The sequence below is a fragment of the Megalobrama amblycephala genome, linkage group LG21 (assembly GCF_018812025.1).
Source record: "Megalobrama amblycephala isolate DHTTF-2021 linkage group LG21, ASM1881202v1, whole genome shotgun sequence".
Taxonomy (NCBI): domain Eukaryota; kingdom Metazoa; phylum Chordata; class Actinopteri; order Cypriniformes; family Xenocyprididae; genus Megalobrama; species Megalobrama amblycephala.
The window spans coordinates 18,277,041-18,293,517 of NC_063064.1; the positions used below are offsets into that span (position 1 = coordinate 18,277,041).

Here is a 16,477-nt window from a genome sequence, read left to right on the forward strand (position 1 = left end):
TGCCTTTTTAAATACTAGTGCTTAAAAAGTAACATTATTTGTATGCTAAATGAGTCTAGCAAAAAAAAGTTGTTTTACTAGATTATATATTTTAAACATTCATTCTCTCTTTATTAGTAAAGCTCATAGTAGTGAGAATATAAATATCCATCAGTGATATTTAATTACAGATTATCATCACTTTATGTTTGGCTCTGAGAAATTTTCTGACACGCTGACAAGTTTAAGAGCACCTTAATTCAGAAATAGTGCACGGACCAACTTTACATGACCCTTTATTTTGTTTTGTCAGGTGCGTGCCAAATAACAATTAAGGGCGCATACCCTCTGAAGGACACTATATCTGTCAGCACTGCCGACGGAGGCATGGCATGTACATTAATTATCATGTTTACGCCTCCAAAGATCTTCCTATATGGCGCGTATTAAACTTTAGCTGATATCTTTTGATGTCCCAACATGTCTTTCAGTTCCTGTCTTGATTGCCTGCCTGACAGCATGCTTCCACCTGTTTAAAACAGCAGCAGCAACAAAACCTCTGTTTTCATCAACACATCAAAAGCGAATTCATAATTTGTTTATAGCTGTTCAGATTGTTTGAAATTCACACATCATAAGTGAATTCATAAGTTATTTATAGCTGTTTATATTGTATGAAGTTAAGCTCTCACGGTTACGCATTCATTTCCTTAGGAAAAGCATTATGAAGTGACAAAGATGAAGTCGCCTGCAGATGGCACTCTTGTCCCTGGACCTTTCGAGTTTCATAAGGATCTTGGGGACATGGGAAAGCAGATCATTAGGACATTAAGACATTTAGAAGTGACAGCCTCATTTTCTAACTGGCGCAGAAAAATGGGTGCATTGATGTTGATCTGTTACACTTGAAATGTTCCTTTGCTCTCCACATCCAAGATAATGCTTGACTGACTTCCTCACAATCAAATCATTGGCAGAACTAGGAAATCATTCTCAAAGTAAGTACAGTGGTTTAAGTTTAAACTAATATTGATTCTAATAATTAGTTTCTCCTATATTTCTACATGTATCTGCCTTAACATTCACTCTGGCTTACTTTCTTTCTTTTATCTAGGTCAGATTAGACCACAGGAAGATCTGGGGAGAGGCAACACAAAGTGTTCACCAAGTACGATTCAATACAACAGCTTAACTTTGAGAGCATAGCAGTTTAAGAAAACACACCCTCTTTTGCCCTGTAAAAAAAAAAAAAAAAACACCATGAATGATAGAACATGCTGTCTGCCAATTACAATTAGTTTATTCACAAAGTTCTAATGATATTTAGAACATTTAGGTCAGAATGTGAACTGTGATGAAGAGCTCGGGTAAGTGAGAAGGGTTGGATAAATAGAATCAACTTCATTATAGATTCTGCACTGACAACGAGTCTTTAGACAACAGGTCACCATCGCTGGCCGCCTGCCATTGGGAATGATGGGAGTCTGACAGACACAGCAAGCTTTTGCTGTTTGGCTGCAAACACGATTCTTCTCTCTTTCTTTCTCTCTCTCACATACGGACACACTCTCACACGCCTCCTCTCACCCGTCTCAGTGTCAGGATTCAGGGGGAACTCTGCTGCTTTGACCTAATCCGCTTTTCCGCCCAGCTGTGAGGGAAAGTCACCTTTTGATTTGATCACATTTGAATGCAGAGAGGGCCGGAAAGAGGTGACTGTGTGGCACTCCTGGAGATGCTTGACGCAGGCCTGAATGGGAGCTCTTGTAGTTAGGGACAAAAATGTGACAGGCAGCTTTATCACGGTTACCAAGACTGACCGTCTGAAAATTATTGCCTCCTTTAAGCTGGGATGCATGCATTTAAAGGGGCCTAACCCAACAGAAACGCACACGGATAGACACTGCTCTGCTGTTCAGCATCTTGATGGTGTGGGGACTTGGGGCCTCGTTTATAAAATGCTGCGTAGAAACGGTCCTACATTTGATCTTGCAATAATTTCTCAACTATGCGTACGTGTGATTCATAGAATGAATGAATCTATAAATCGCAAATGATCTCGAACTTGCGCGCAGCTGAATGGTTTCAGTTCTCCACGTTGTAAACGACGCCTCACTAATGTCATTTACATTTAAAAGATCACCAGTCATCATCCAAATCCTTTAATTTAGAATGGCGAGCTGCAAGAATAGCTTAGATTTCCAAAAACCTGCAGTAATCTGACAAGGAAAAGTGCATACATCTGCTCAGACCCTGTCGTGGCGCTAAGCACTTTTCCACGTCAAAGACCGTTTTTATAAATATGAGCGTTCACGTTGGATTTATGCGTACGCACACTCTAAGATCTGTGCGTATGCACGCTTTATAAATGAGGCCCCATGGTGTCTCATATTATTGTGTGCTTTAATGTTGCTTTTGGGAAGATAATGAACTCAAAATGACCAGTGACAAATTTTAGCAAGGCTTCAAGTTGATTATGTCAGTGTTTTGGAGTGGATCACTCATCCCATAGGACAATAGACCAATTATTTTGTAATTATGAAATAGTTCAGGAAATGTGTTCATAAACATGAAATTCTGCTTAAAATCATGTGTGAGATTAAATTGCAAATGTAATATCCATAAACATAATCACAAATTGTTTCATAGACGTACATACAAACAATAAAGGGTAGCTGCACAATAGTTACCAAGCAAAGCATTGCTTAATTTGGAAATATGTTGATTCGTCTGCCAAAAGGCGTAATTGTATCAGCAGAGTGATGAGATCATGAGTTCATTTACACTTTGTTGAGTTGCAGATGTGAACGTTCAGTAGTTGAATTGGTCAGACAAATAACACCATGTCCCTTTTGGAACACACATTGTGGTCTTGGAGACAGACTTTTTCTGTTATTAAAAGGGTGCAGTGTACCATATTACATGTACTTTCTCTGTTTTTGTCTGAGTTCTGGTGCTTGTCATTTGCTAGTACTGAAGCTGTCAAGTTACTTTTTGTTGTTATACACCAGAATATTGCAATATCGGTTCTTCCAGATTAAATTTACAAAAATGATAAAACCAACCAACAAAAACGTCACATATTAGTTATTTTAAAATTAATAATTTGCTCTTAAATATTATTTCAAAATAACTTCCGCTCAATTGGAATATTCAGAAATGTTCAAAATCTCTTTGTACAGTGCAGGTTTGTAAAGTTTCCAATAGGGTAACTAGTTAAGTTCTTTAAAAATGAGGTTTTTCATTTTACATTGACTCGTCAAAACGTTTGTGATATGATTCCATAACCGGTTGTCACAGCACTTTATATGGTAAAAATAATTCATCAGACAGTATTCAAAACAAAAGTCAGTGCTGGTGACTTGCAGAATTAAAAGTAGTTGTTTAAAACCACATCATATTTTAGGGCAGTCCTACTGCCATCAACACCCTTACCATCTTTTGGTAGTTGGGATGATAAATGGCTTTAATAAGTCTGTAGCTTCAGGATACACTACAGGAAAATGAAAGTAAAACAGCTTATGTGTGTCCATGTTTTGGAGATTAACAAATAGTGTTTTTAATCATGCATAGACTAGCCCAAAGTCTTAGTGACAGACATACAGAGGAAAGCTTTATTTCTCATAATTATTTGGTTGTGCCACTGAAGTCATGTTCTTATAACAACAGCAACAGGTGTTTCATAAACCCACTCAGGGTTTGACATTAACACCCGCCAACCCACTAAATGCGGGTTGATTTCAGCAGTGGTGTGTAATGCAGTCCCTTTTACTTGCCACTTTGGCGGGTTGAATTTTATATATAATATATAATATAATATACATTTTTCAATTGTAGCCTTTTAAAAAGTATGTGTAGTGTTGTCAGAAATGTTGTTTATTTTTCATACATATTGATACTGAAATATCTGAAACACTTCCAATACTCATTTTCCACAGAATAGATAGACGATACCAGCTGCACCAGTTATTACCAGTTATTCACTTTCTCATCTTTCCGACGGCAAGTTGACACACAAACCCGCCTCCCTTCACTCACTCTTTTCATTTGCTCTGGATGAATATTGTTGGTGTTACAGGGCTTGTATTTCGTCGTGCAATTGCACATAATTGTACTCATTCTCTCAGTACTAAATTGAGTTCTTTTTCACTGCTTATTGCACTTAAAAAGTCAAATACACACAAAATAATGTCAAAATGCCGGTCTTGGCGAGTACTCATGTAAACACAGTTATGTTTTAAGTGAACGTAAATAGTTGAGAAAGAAAATGCATGTGTATAAGGTATAATGGATCAGTGTGTCAGATCTTAAAGTGACAGCAGCCTAATATACCTGCTGCCAAATTATGAGATAAATATGTCAGTTTTCCCCATGGTATTGATGTCAACATTTTGGCCAGTGAAAATGCTGAGAGGCTAACTTTGGAAAACTACTAGCCATAGTGGCTGGTGAGCAAACAAGTTATTGTCGAGCCCTGAACCCACTTTATGTTTGACCATTTTCCACTTTCTGACACTTACTGTACTTTTAAAGGTGCCCTAGAACATCTTTTTAAAAGATGTAATATAAGTCTAAGGTGTCCCCTGAATGTGTCTGTGAAGTTTCAGCTCAAAATACCCCATATATTTTTTTATTCATTTTTTTAACTGCCTATTTTGTGGCATCATTAACTATGCACCGATATATAGGTTGCGGCCCCTTTAATTCTCGTGCTCCTCCTCCCCCGGAGCTCGCTCTTGCCTTGAACAGCATAAACACAGTACACACAGCTAATATAACCCTCAAAATGGATCTTTACAAAGTTTGATAGTGCTCCGTGGCTAAAGCTAACATTACACACTGTTGGAGAGATTTATAAAGAATGAAGTTGTGTTTATGAATTATACAGACTGAAAGTGTTTAAAAATGAAAATAGCGACAGCTCTCTTGTCTCCATGAATACAGTAAGAAACGATGGTAACTTAAACCACATTTAACAGTACATTAGCAACATGCTATCGAAACATTTAGAAAGACAATTTACAAATATCACTAAAAATATCATGATATTTTGGATCATGTCAGTTATTATTGCTCCATCTGCCATTTTCGCTGTTGTTCTTGCTTGCTTACCTAGTCTGATGATTCAGCTGTGCACATCCGGACGTTCTGCCCTTATCTAATGGCTTGAACATGAGCTGGCACATGCAAATATTGGGGGCGTACACCCCGACTGTTAAGTAACAGTCGGTGTTATGTTGAGATTCGCCTGTTCTTCGGAGGTCTTTTAAACAAATGAGATTTATATAATTTATATAAGTTTGAAACTCACTGTATGTCTTTTCCATGTACTGAACTATTGTTATTCAACTATGCCAAGCTAAATTCAATATTTAATTCTAGGGCACCTTTAAGACTTCTGTATGTTCATCACTTCTGCTGTGATTAGCCTTTTAGCAAGGGAATTGTAATTTTGTAATTTGTTCATGCTAAAAAAAAATAGTATAAATATATAACTATTCTTATTATAATTTTGTAATAATAATAATAATAATATTTAAAATAATTATAAGAATAATTTACTCACTGCTAGTATCAACCTCTAGATCCCCAAAAAAGTTCTTCTCTCACCTTACAAACAGGGTCACTCTGAATAGCTAACAGTTTTGTAGCCGTTCCTCCAGTAACTGGAGATCAATGTTCCTGAGGAGCTGCGAATTATTGTGGGTTTTGATCGCACAAGTATCGGCTGACAGTGCCATGCCACATTTTATTTCAAAGAGCTCGCTGTGACAATGGCTTCTGGTAATAATAGTATATGTTTCCCCTCCTGGAGAGGCTGTGAATGCTATCTCCCCACACCATCTCATTCCATCTAAGCCTCACACAAACCGCTGACATATCACACAAATACCTCCTTTATTAGCTGGCAGTGATTGTTTGCTGAATGGGAGAGTGGCCCCCAGGACCCTAGCAGACATTCCAGCACAGTGTTACACTTACATGACATAAGATGAAGGTATATCTCTGTGGAACAGGTCTGTACTGGCTGCTGCTGAGTTCTCTTGCTAGGATGTGGTCTGAGCAGAGATGCTCACTACAACCAGGAGGGAAAAAAACGTACATTTTTTATCAGATTCCACTCTATATGTTAAGATTTGAACTAAGAACTAATGTATTTTAACCTTTGATACAGCCATATTTGGTTCCACTTGATGCTCTTTGTCAGAAATTATGTGTAGAATGTCATCTTCCCCCACCATTTAATTCCACATTGGTCAGACAGTGCAGGAAGAGTTATTTAATTAACATCTCTCCTTGTGTCTTCTTCTGACATCAGCACAGGCTGCCCAGCTGTGTTTTTCTGAAGAGAGAAGGACATGTACACAGTCTCCTCTGACCCAGCGCTGAACTGTGGAGACAGCCAGTGGAGCTTCATGAAGCTTCTTTACTCAACTAACCTGAGCATGCAGAACTGACAAGGAAAATTGTAACATTATATGGGGCGTTCACACGGAACCCATTCCTGAATTCATCAACAGCAGAATGGAGGAGAATACAGGCACATCTCGGGATCATTTTTTCGAATTTGACAGCATCTTAAAAATGCAGCATTTATGGTATGAGATGCTGAAAAAAAAAAAGGAAGACGTAGACATAGAAAAATAATTACAAATAGCAAAGCACAATGCATGAACTTTCCTGTAACCAGCAAAAGTTAAATGCAACAACAAAAAACTGTTTATATATTATTTTTATCTTGTATGTAGTTATATTAAATAAATTAAAATCCAGGCCTCCTCCAAGTGGAGATTTGACTGTTCCAGCAAGTGGTCAATTCAAAGGTTTCAGTCCAAATATCAACTTTCCATTCTTGAAGAAGCTTCAAGCTGTCCAAACAATGATAGTGGGGGACAGCAACAAGCAACATGAGGCAACCCTGGGAAAGGGGAATGCGCCACTTGGAATAGGGGTAGAGGGAAACAGTCTTATTTTCCTTTGCCTCAGAAATATGAACTTGCTTCCCACATCTGTTTGCTTAAACTTGCGCCATTGCCAGGTGCACAGATCTACCAGGCCAGGGCCATCATGATGACTTCATGCGGTACACATATCTTTTTAAGAAATCCATTAAGACTGGTCAAGATTATGAGGTGGAATTACTTTTGGGGGGTTTAACTCTTTCTCCACCAGCGTTTTTAAAAAAAATTCCCAGCCATTTTTATCATTTTCACAAAACTTTCATGGCCTCTAGAATATTTTGTTGTATGAACATCTGTACATGCAATATATCAAAAAATAAAGCAACATTTTAAACAAAAAGCTGAGAAAATTGCTTTTTTTTTTTCAAAGACTACATCATGTACAGAGCTAGGCATATTGTACAGTGCATGAAAACATAATTGTGTTTACTTTCAGTTAAGCAAACAAATCTGAGAAAATATAGGGTTTCACATATTTCACAGCTAAAAAGGTTAAAATCAGCTACTTGATTTGGGCTAAAATCTACCCGTTCATCGTGTCAGAGTGTTTCAAGCTATCTCTAGTCTACACAGTTGTGCTTGTGCAACCTGAGCAACTGTAATTGTATTATAGCACTTCAAAACCGGGTCTGATCCCTTACACTCTCTTTCTTGTTGTGCCAAAGCTGTCAGAATATCAGACACACAGACAAGTTTAAAGGTCATTGCCAAGTGTGTCACCTATGGCAGAAATTCAGCTTGCCAGTATTGTTATTTCTTAAAAGAGCCGCTCATTTACCTGATATCCACCAAACAATGTTGCGCTATACGTTACATGCACGTATGCTGTCTGTATTCTCGTGTATGGCTGCGATAGTTTGAACGCAAAACGTTGCCACTCCTTGAAGACTCTCTTGGCATGCAGTTGAGCCAAACTCTTTTCCCTGAAGAATCTGCATCTTGTTGCTTGTTCAAACTTGTTTTCTGGAAGGAGCTTCAGTGAAACAGTACTCAGCTGGTGTTGCCAGTTGAAATTACTAAGCCACGTAGTCAGAGTCATTATGCTATTCACCTCGCTTTGCAGTGTCATAAAGGTGACCTCGTATTGAACTGGTAGATGGAAGGCAGTGGATTTTTTCACTGATCCAGAATCCTATTTGACAATCAATAAATGATCCAAGTGTCCTACATAAAATGGCAGCTTACTTGGAAAAAATGAAGAAGAAAAAAATTCTTCCACTAATGGAAAGAACATCCAAACAGTTTGAAGAGTCACAGAAGTATTATGCAACATTGGAATTTGTCATGTGTACTTGTTCTTGTTTCTCAGTAGACATGCATGATGAGACACATTTCAAGCCAGTCTGAGTTGATGATGCGTTAAGTTCTCAATAAGCCTCGCTCCAAGGTTTTCTTTGTCTTAGTGAGCAAACACTGCAATCATAAGCATCTTAAGGGATTAAAGGTAGAGACGTTCTTTTGGAAAACATCATTAGAGAATTGTCATTCATAAATTGTATAACTTAAGTTAGAAAGTAATACAATGCAAAATATTGAGACCATGTAGTCACCAAAGTCTAGTATAACCAGGGTCATTACTGTACTATGAAATATGACTAGTCGGAGTTCAGACATATTGAACAGGTAAGCCCCAGAGCCAGGTAGGTCACATAACTCAAAGAGGAAAACATTGCTCATGTTTCCTGAGCGCTCTTAAATCTCTGGGGTGTGGTGGTGCTGGGGAGTGGGGGGTGAACCAAAGAGAGGGCAGCAAAAGTCCCTTGAAGCCCTCTGGGCCCAGAAAGTCTTGGCTTGCTGTACTTATCATACAGGACTCAGTCTGGTGCCTTTGGCGTTGAAATCAAACACTTGGCCTTGAACTGCGGTGAACTGAGGGTGATTCTTAAATTGCAATTATTGCATGAATTTGTTGAGGAATAATTAGGCTTTTTGCTTTGGGGCTTCTCGTCTCAAAGTATCATGCTATAAAATGATGGTCTTTAGGTATATATTTTCTGTCATGACTACTGGTTGGAAAACTTGAATGAATCATGTACTGTTTGGAATAAGCAAAGGAATGCTTGTCTGTAATGGGTACTTTTTGAAAGCAGTGTACCTTACAAGCAAACATCCACAAAAACCTGAAGTGCAGTAGTGTAGGTATGAATGTGAACAATGAAGTGCTTTTGTCACTGTATACCTTTTGCGGCTGACTCAATTGTTTTAATTTAAGTGATGCAGAGTTTATCTGTCATCAAACGGTTCAAAATACAGGCTTGCCATGGTTTGCTCTGTCACTGCAGTGCTAATGTTTTTATTTCTTCTTTCAAGGAGACCATCAGAGATGATCGACTACATTCCTTTCGCTAACTGTGCTCTTGTAGAGGTGATGAAAAATAACGAATTAATAATTCTAATGCCGTGATGGCATATTTGACCAGTAACGCAAAGCTGTCATCCTAAACTATTTCATGCTTCGTTTTTCAATATGAATTCCACATTCTTTTTCTCACACGTGCATTCACAGACACTAGCAATAATATTGTAATACTTATTTAGACTTATTAAAGGGTTAGTTAAAATGAAAATTCTGTCATTACTCACCCTCATGTCGTTCCACACCCGTAAGACCTTCGTTCATCTTCGGAACACAAATTAAGATATTTTTGATAAAATCCAATGGCTCAGTGAGACCTGCATTGACAGGAAGTTAATTTACACTTTCAAATGCCCAAAAAAGTACTTATATTTAAAACAGTTCATGTGATTAAAGTGGTTCAACCTCAATGTTATGAAGCGATGAGAATACTTTTTGTGTGCAACAAAAAACAAAATAACCACTTTATTCAACAATATCTAGTGATGGGCGATTTCAAAACACTGTTTCATGAAGCTTCAAAGCTTTACAAATCCTTTGTTCTTCAGTGGTTCGGAGCGCCAAAGTCAACGAGGCTTTGTTTTGGCAGTTTGAAAAACTGATTCGAAACAAAAGATTTGTAAATCTTTGAAGCTTCATGAAGCAGTGTTTTGAAATCGCCCTTCACTAGATATTGTTGATATTTTTTTTGGTGCATAAAAAGTATTTTTGTCACTTCATAACATTAAGGTTGAACCACTGTAGCCACATGAACTGTTTTAAATATAACTTTAGTACCTTTCTGGGCATTAGAAAGTGTAAATAAACTTGCTGTCAACGCAGGCCTCACTGAGCCATCGGATTTTATCCAAAAATATAAAAATTTGTGTTCCGAAGATGAACGAAGGTCTTACGGGTGTGGAACGACATGAGGGTGAGTAATTAATGACAGAATTTTCATTATAGGGGTGAACTAACCCTATGTTTACGCCACAACTAGTATGACTTTGATAATAATCTACTTGATTCTTATCTCAAATCTCATTTCCAAATATTAAAAAAGGAAAACATCACAACCTCCCATTTATCTAATAATTTCATATACCACAAGTAGCAATAAAATACTTTCAGATCATACAAGCGTGTAGATTAAAGCGATTCACAGAAACCCTGATAAAAGTAACCAACATCCTCCTCTGTTTAGAACTTGAGGCACGGAAAGAGCAAATGTACACTTATCCCTGTGCTTTAGGCCACGGACATGGCTGCTTTACCGCCATAATCCTGCTATTATTTCTGTTCCTTTCTCTGAAAATTACAGTTTTCACCGCATTAAGTTGGAACTGCTCCCGTGCTGATGTATTCACAGCCTTCCCATTTGTTTGGCCTCCAGTGCTCAGGTCGTCTTTGACTGGAGTCATTAACACATTCTTTACACATCTAAAGGGATGAAGCGATGAAGCACACTTCAGTCTTTTAACGTACAAACACCTACCTCCACCTGGGCTGTGTGCTTTAAATATCCCTCCAATATTGTTCCTCTATATTCCACAAATTGGGTTGAGTTACAAGCTGGCACAGGTCTGGGAAGACATTATACATGGAGTGTAATTTTAGACACATGCCACACATGATGAGGAGAGGCCAGCAGGGAGGGAGATCTGTAATTAAGAACAGTTTGATGGCATTTCCTATGGCAACATGAGAGATCAGCTTCATTGTAAAGCCTCGCGGGACCTCCTGTGTCGTACGCTACAACTGTCAGCAACAAAACTCCTAACCATTGGAATGTGTCTTAAGTGAAAGTCCAAATCCCCTCTACCACCCAGCCCAACCCAACCTCCAAATAAACACAAACCAACACGCAATAAAGAGATTATGTTGTTTTTAAGAACTTGTAATTTTGATGCTAGAATATGGTTGGGCACATTCACAGGTTTGGCAATTCCTCAACACCTTTTCTCTTCAGATTTAGTACCCTTCTTAAAAGAAATAGTTTGCACAAAAAAATAAAAAATGAAAGTCATACTGTGGTGCATTTCCTGAAAGCATCGTTAGTTCAAAGAATTGGTGTTTTCCTAAACCATAGTTCCAAGGAACATTCGTGAACAGCATTAGAAAGTTGTGTAGTTGGAGCTACAGCTCTCGACCTGTGGTTAGAAGCATAGTTTCTTGTTAGTATGATGTGGACTTAAATAGATCATGCTTTTGAGCAAAATAAGCAAGCTAACATGCTGTGCAATCTATATATATACATATACAAATTTCATTCTATGTCTTTTAGTTTGTTAAGACAATTAAAGCGCCATTTTGGAAGAGTGTGCATGTCGTTCCTCCCTTTAGTACCCAAGGGAAACCACGGAGTGAAGCTGCTCTTGAATCAAACATCTGGAAAAGAAACAAAATAATGGGGAACAAAAATAGCAAAGTAGTTCTTAGATGCCATGTCTAATTTTTATATATATATATATATATATATATATATATATATATATATATATATATGTATGTATACAAGTCAGTCCTGTGGCATAATACAATTTTTCTTTTTTCCATGATCACAAGCTCAACTATAAGCTTCTGTTATTATACCAAACATCTCAACATGTTGTTGTTCTGCATGCTCATGTTGTCCATGGAGGTGAGATATACAGATTGTAGCCATTTTTGACTCGTGACATGTAAATAGAATGCACACAAAGGACCATGATACTCCAGCACACATATGTAAATATAGTCATATTATGTGTGAGGAGCTTGATCTTGATCTTGAACTACATGTTTGCAGTTCTCTTTTCTAAGGAAGTCAGCAGTAAGACTGTTAATCCTTTTTCAAAATACTGAGTTCCCTTTGTCCCTCAGGCTCCGATACAAGACATAATTTGAGTAGACTTTTCTATATGTTCTTTTGTCAAGCTCTTCTTGAGATGAAAGGCTATATGACACCTTAATGCTGTTTTTTTTTTTTTTTTTTCTAATTACTATAGAAATTTATGGTTGTGCACCTGTTGAGCAACCATAGATGTTTCCTATTCTCAGTTTTGTGGTGTGCACAAAGAGAAGAATCCTAATGCATAGTGTCAGATCTGTGATAACCACATCAACAGGATTAGCGTCACTGTAGGATTAGTTGTTTGGTCAAGCATTGTATACCAGAAGGCCATACGTTAAGGCCAAGACATTAATGCTGATAGAAATGAAGATGATTTTTATGGTTTTGATTAAACGTAATTCTAAAACGCATGATTTTGACGTAATCGCATTGCATGATTTGCTTCTCAGGCGCAGCTTACCATTCACTGAAGACGAGTGTGAATTCCAGCGCGATAAGATATAAGTAGCTAAATATTTAATATTTGACAACTGTTTTGTGATGGATATGTTTAACAGCCCACAGTAACGTACAGGTGCTGGTCATATAATTAGAATATCGTGAAAAAGTTCATTTTTTTATTGTAAATTATTTTTAAAAATGAAACTTTCATATATTCTAGATTTACTTTCCTGTAAAGTAAAACATTTCAAAAGTTTTTTTTTTAAATTTTGATGATTAGAGCGTACAGCTCATGAAAGTCCAAAATCCAGTATCTCAAAATATTAGAATATTTCCTAAGATCAATCAAAAAATGGATTTTCGAAACAGAAAAGTTCAAGTTCTTTAAAGTATGTTCATTTGTACACTCAATACTTGGTCGGCAGCACATATTACAGCAAATGACTCGCTCCTAGCACAAATTACAGCATCAGTGAAGTGTGGCATGGAAGTGATCAGCCTGTGGCACTGCTGAGGCACTATTGAGCCTTCAGATCATCTGTATATTGTTGGATCGACTGTTTCTCATCTTTCTCTTGAAAATATCCTATAGATTCAGGGGTCAGGCATGTTGGCTGGCCAATAAAGCACAGTAATATCATGGTCAGCAAACCACTTAGAAGTGTATTTTGCACTGTGGGCAGGTGCTAAAGTCCTGCTGGAAAAGGAAATCAGCATCTCCATAAAGCTTGTCAGCAGATGGAAGCATAAAGTGCTCCAAAATCTCCTGGAAGATGGCTGCATTGACTGTGCACTTGATAAAACACAATGGACCAACACCAGCAGACGTCACGGCCCCCCCCAAGTCATTACTGACTTCAGAAACTTCCCACTAGACTTCAAGCAGCTTGGATTCTGTGCCTCTCCAGTCTTCCTTCAGACTCTTGGACCATGATTTCAACATGAAATGCAAAATTTACTTTTATCTGAAAAGAGGACTTTCGACCACTGTTTACTGTCCAGTTATTTTTCTCCTTAGCCCAGGTAAGATGCTTCTGACGTTGTTTCTGTTTCAGAAGTGGCTTGGTAGTCCTTTTCATGAAGATGTCTGAGTGTGGTGACTCTTGATGCGCTGACTCCGGCTTCATTTGACTCATTGTGAAGCTCTCCCAAGTGTTTGAATCGGCTTTACTTGACAGTATTCTCAAGCTTGTGGTCATCCCTGTTGCTTGTGCACCTTTGCCTACCCAATTTCTTCCTTCTAGTCAACTTTGCATTTAATATACTTTGATACATCACTCTGTAAACAGCCGCCCCATTCAGTAATGACCTTCTGTGACTTACTCTCTTTGTGGAGGGTGTCAATGATTGTCTCCTGGACCATTGCCAAGTCAGCAGTCTTCCCCATTAGTGTGGTTTCAAAGAACAAGAGATACCCGGAATTTATACTGTAGGGATGGTCATTTAATGAAACTCAAATGTAAATATTCTAATATTTTGAGATACTGGATTTTGGACTTTCATTAGCTGTACGCTCTAATCAACAAATAAAAAATAAAAAAAACTTTTGAAATGTTTTACTTTACATGTAGGGAATCTAGAATAAATGAAAGTTTCATTTTTTAAAATAATTTACTATAAAAAAATTAACTTTTTCATGATATTTTAATTATATGACCAGCACCTGTACAGTGATGCAAACTACTCAACCTTTTTATGGAATTTCTCCATTTTGAATTGAAAATATGCTATCGTTTAGGCTAAATGATTGAATTATTTCATCAATAATTTCATGCAGTTTATTCCACTTAAACAGGTGTTTGTGATGCGCTACAGGGTTGAACTCTTGGCACTCAAACAGTCATAAATGAAGGGATGCCACTGGCAAATTACAAGTGTGCCAGTGGAACATTTAGTGTGTCTCTGTGTGCCCTCTGAGAACAATTAACAAAGTTTGTTGTCTGATTTATGTTTGATATCTGAGGTTCTTTGAAAGTTCATCCTCAACAATACCTGTGTGCTTGTGCTGTAACATTTTTTAAAGAAAAGTTATAGCTCTATGCACGACTTAAGTATTTTATTAGTTTAGGGGGAGTTTTCAGACTTGTTCCATCTTGTGAAAAGTGGGCAGTCATTTATTTAGGACCAGTAAAGGAATGACACTCACCTACTTAGTAATCTACACTGAATTAACAGCTCATCTCACCCAAAAGTACAATCAGTGACCTCAATGAAGTTAACAATGTTTCTCACTTATCTAAAATGGTTTAAAGATTGGATAGCACAACGGTCATCATGACATTTAAAGTTGATTTAGTTACCAGGCCAGGAAATTTCTTGAGGACACTGCCAGTCTTCTGTGGCCTGGTCCCGGCAAAGCTCCAGCAGTAGCTTCACATAGATGAGCTGGCAGCTATAAATCAAAGGCTTCTGTTGAATTCCAGGTGTGCACAGGTGCGCCCACAGTGGCCCGTAAAGCGCACGTTAGCTGGGGAAGGCTCGGTTCTCAACCATCACACTGCTAGACAGGCGTTGACGTTAAACGATGAATGGTTTGGCAGTGAAAGCGCAGTTTATAGGAAAACATTGCGGGAATCTTAATTAGCCTTTCAATGATAGCCTTTTGGCATTAACAGTTGCTGGCAGACAGCATGATATTAAACCCAAGAACAGCAGTCAAAGCGAGGGTGAGATGCATAGGCAATGTTCTGCCATCATGCCGAACACCTGGCTGGCGGTTTAAGTTAACTTACACTTTCTTGCAAATGCACCCTTACAGGTGGCTAACACGCTCGACTGCAGCATGAACAGTCATTTCTACGCATTACATAGAAGTGATGCTGGAAGGTAATATTTTGATCCCTGCACATCTGAAATTAAGCAGCTATGATAATATAATGGGGGGAGACACATTGGCATGATGACAAGAAAAAGCAACTCCGAGACGAACATTTTCACAGAGAGTTTCTGTTAACTAAATGGCTTCATTGTGAAGGGAAAGTGAAGGCGTAATGAACGGAGGCTACTAGATGTGGAATTTGTCTCCCCTTAATTGTTCTTCTAACACTTCTTGTCTCCTCCGTCTACAAGTGTTAAGCTCTCCAACGTCATGCTATTCAGAATGTGGAAAAGAATCAGGAGCCCGAGCCAAAGAGAGTAACATCCAAAAGGTTTTTCAAAACCACACAATATTGTGATTCAGCTCATGGTGACTGGGTGTCGATGTTACTTTAACCAAGGCTGTTTGGCCAGCTGCCTTTTCACGCTGCTGCCTATTGATGAGTTTTCATCCGATTCTCAAAGGAGCATTTTGTGGCGATTATTCAAGGGGTGATACTAAGATCTTTTCTAACTTTTGGATTGAAATTCCTCTTGACATCATCCTTCACAATGGTAAAGCCTCTCTTTTTGCCATCCCCTTTGCCTTTAGAGGGAACAAAATAAATAGCATCCAAAAGTTAGCTGGATTTTGCATAGTTAACATTTCGCTAATGGGCAGGCCTGCTTCTCAGGGAGACTGGACAGCATTTTTGGGGGCCACAATGGTGTTGTTGTGGTGACGGCGCTGGGAAGTGAATGAAGCAGATGTCAGAGTAATCCATCACCCCTCTTCCTCGACCCCCCCCCCCTTCCCCTCTCTATCTGCCCATTGCTGAGACACCCTCTTCACTGCCACTCATCAATTAAAGCCCTACACCAGCCCTACCATTAACATGCAAGTACTTTCGTTAGCTTCCTCCCTGCCCTGCGGTCATCCATGTAGTAAAAACTGTCAAAACCAGTAGTCAACCATAACTTAACAGCAATGGATGTTTTGCTACTTGTTACCACTTTACTAATTTGAGAGACTGTCAAGCTAGTGATGACTCTGTTTTCATAAAGATGTAAAGCTGAACAATGCGGGCAATGTGATGATTCAAAATAGCAGTTAGTTTGTCAGGTTTATAA

The 16,477-nt window shown here is 38.3% G+C and overlaps 1 protein-coding gene across 1 annotated transcript in view; it reads left to right on the forward strand.

The window, feature by feature from the left end:
• The window catches only part of barx1 (BARX homeobox 1), an 81,674-nt gene that overhangs the window by 24,296 nt on the left and 40,901 nt on the right, over window positions 1-16,477 (forward strand). The gene's annotated exons all lie outside the window — the stretch shown is intronic.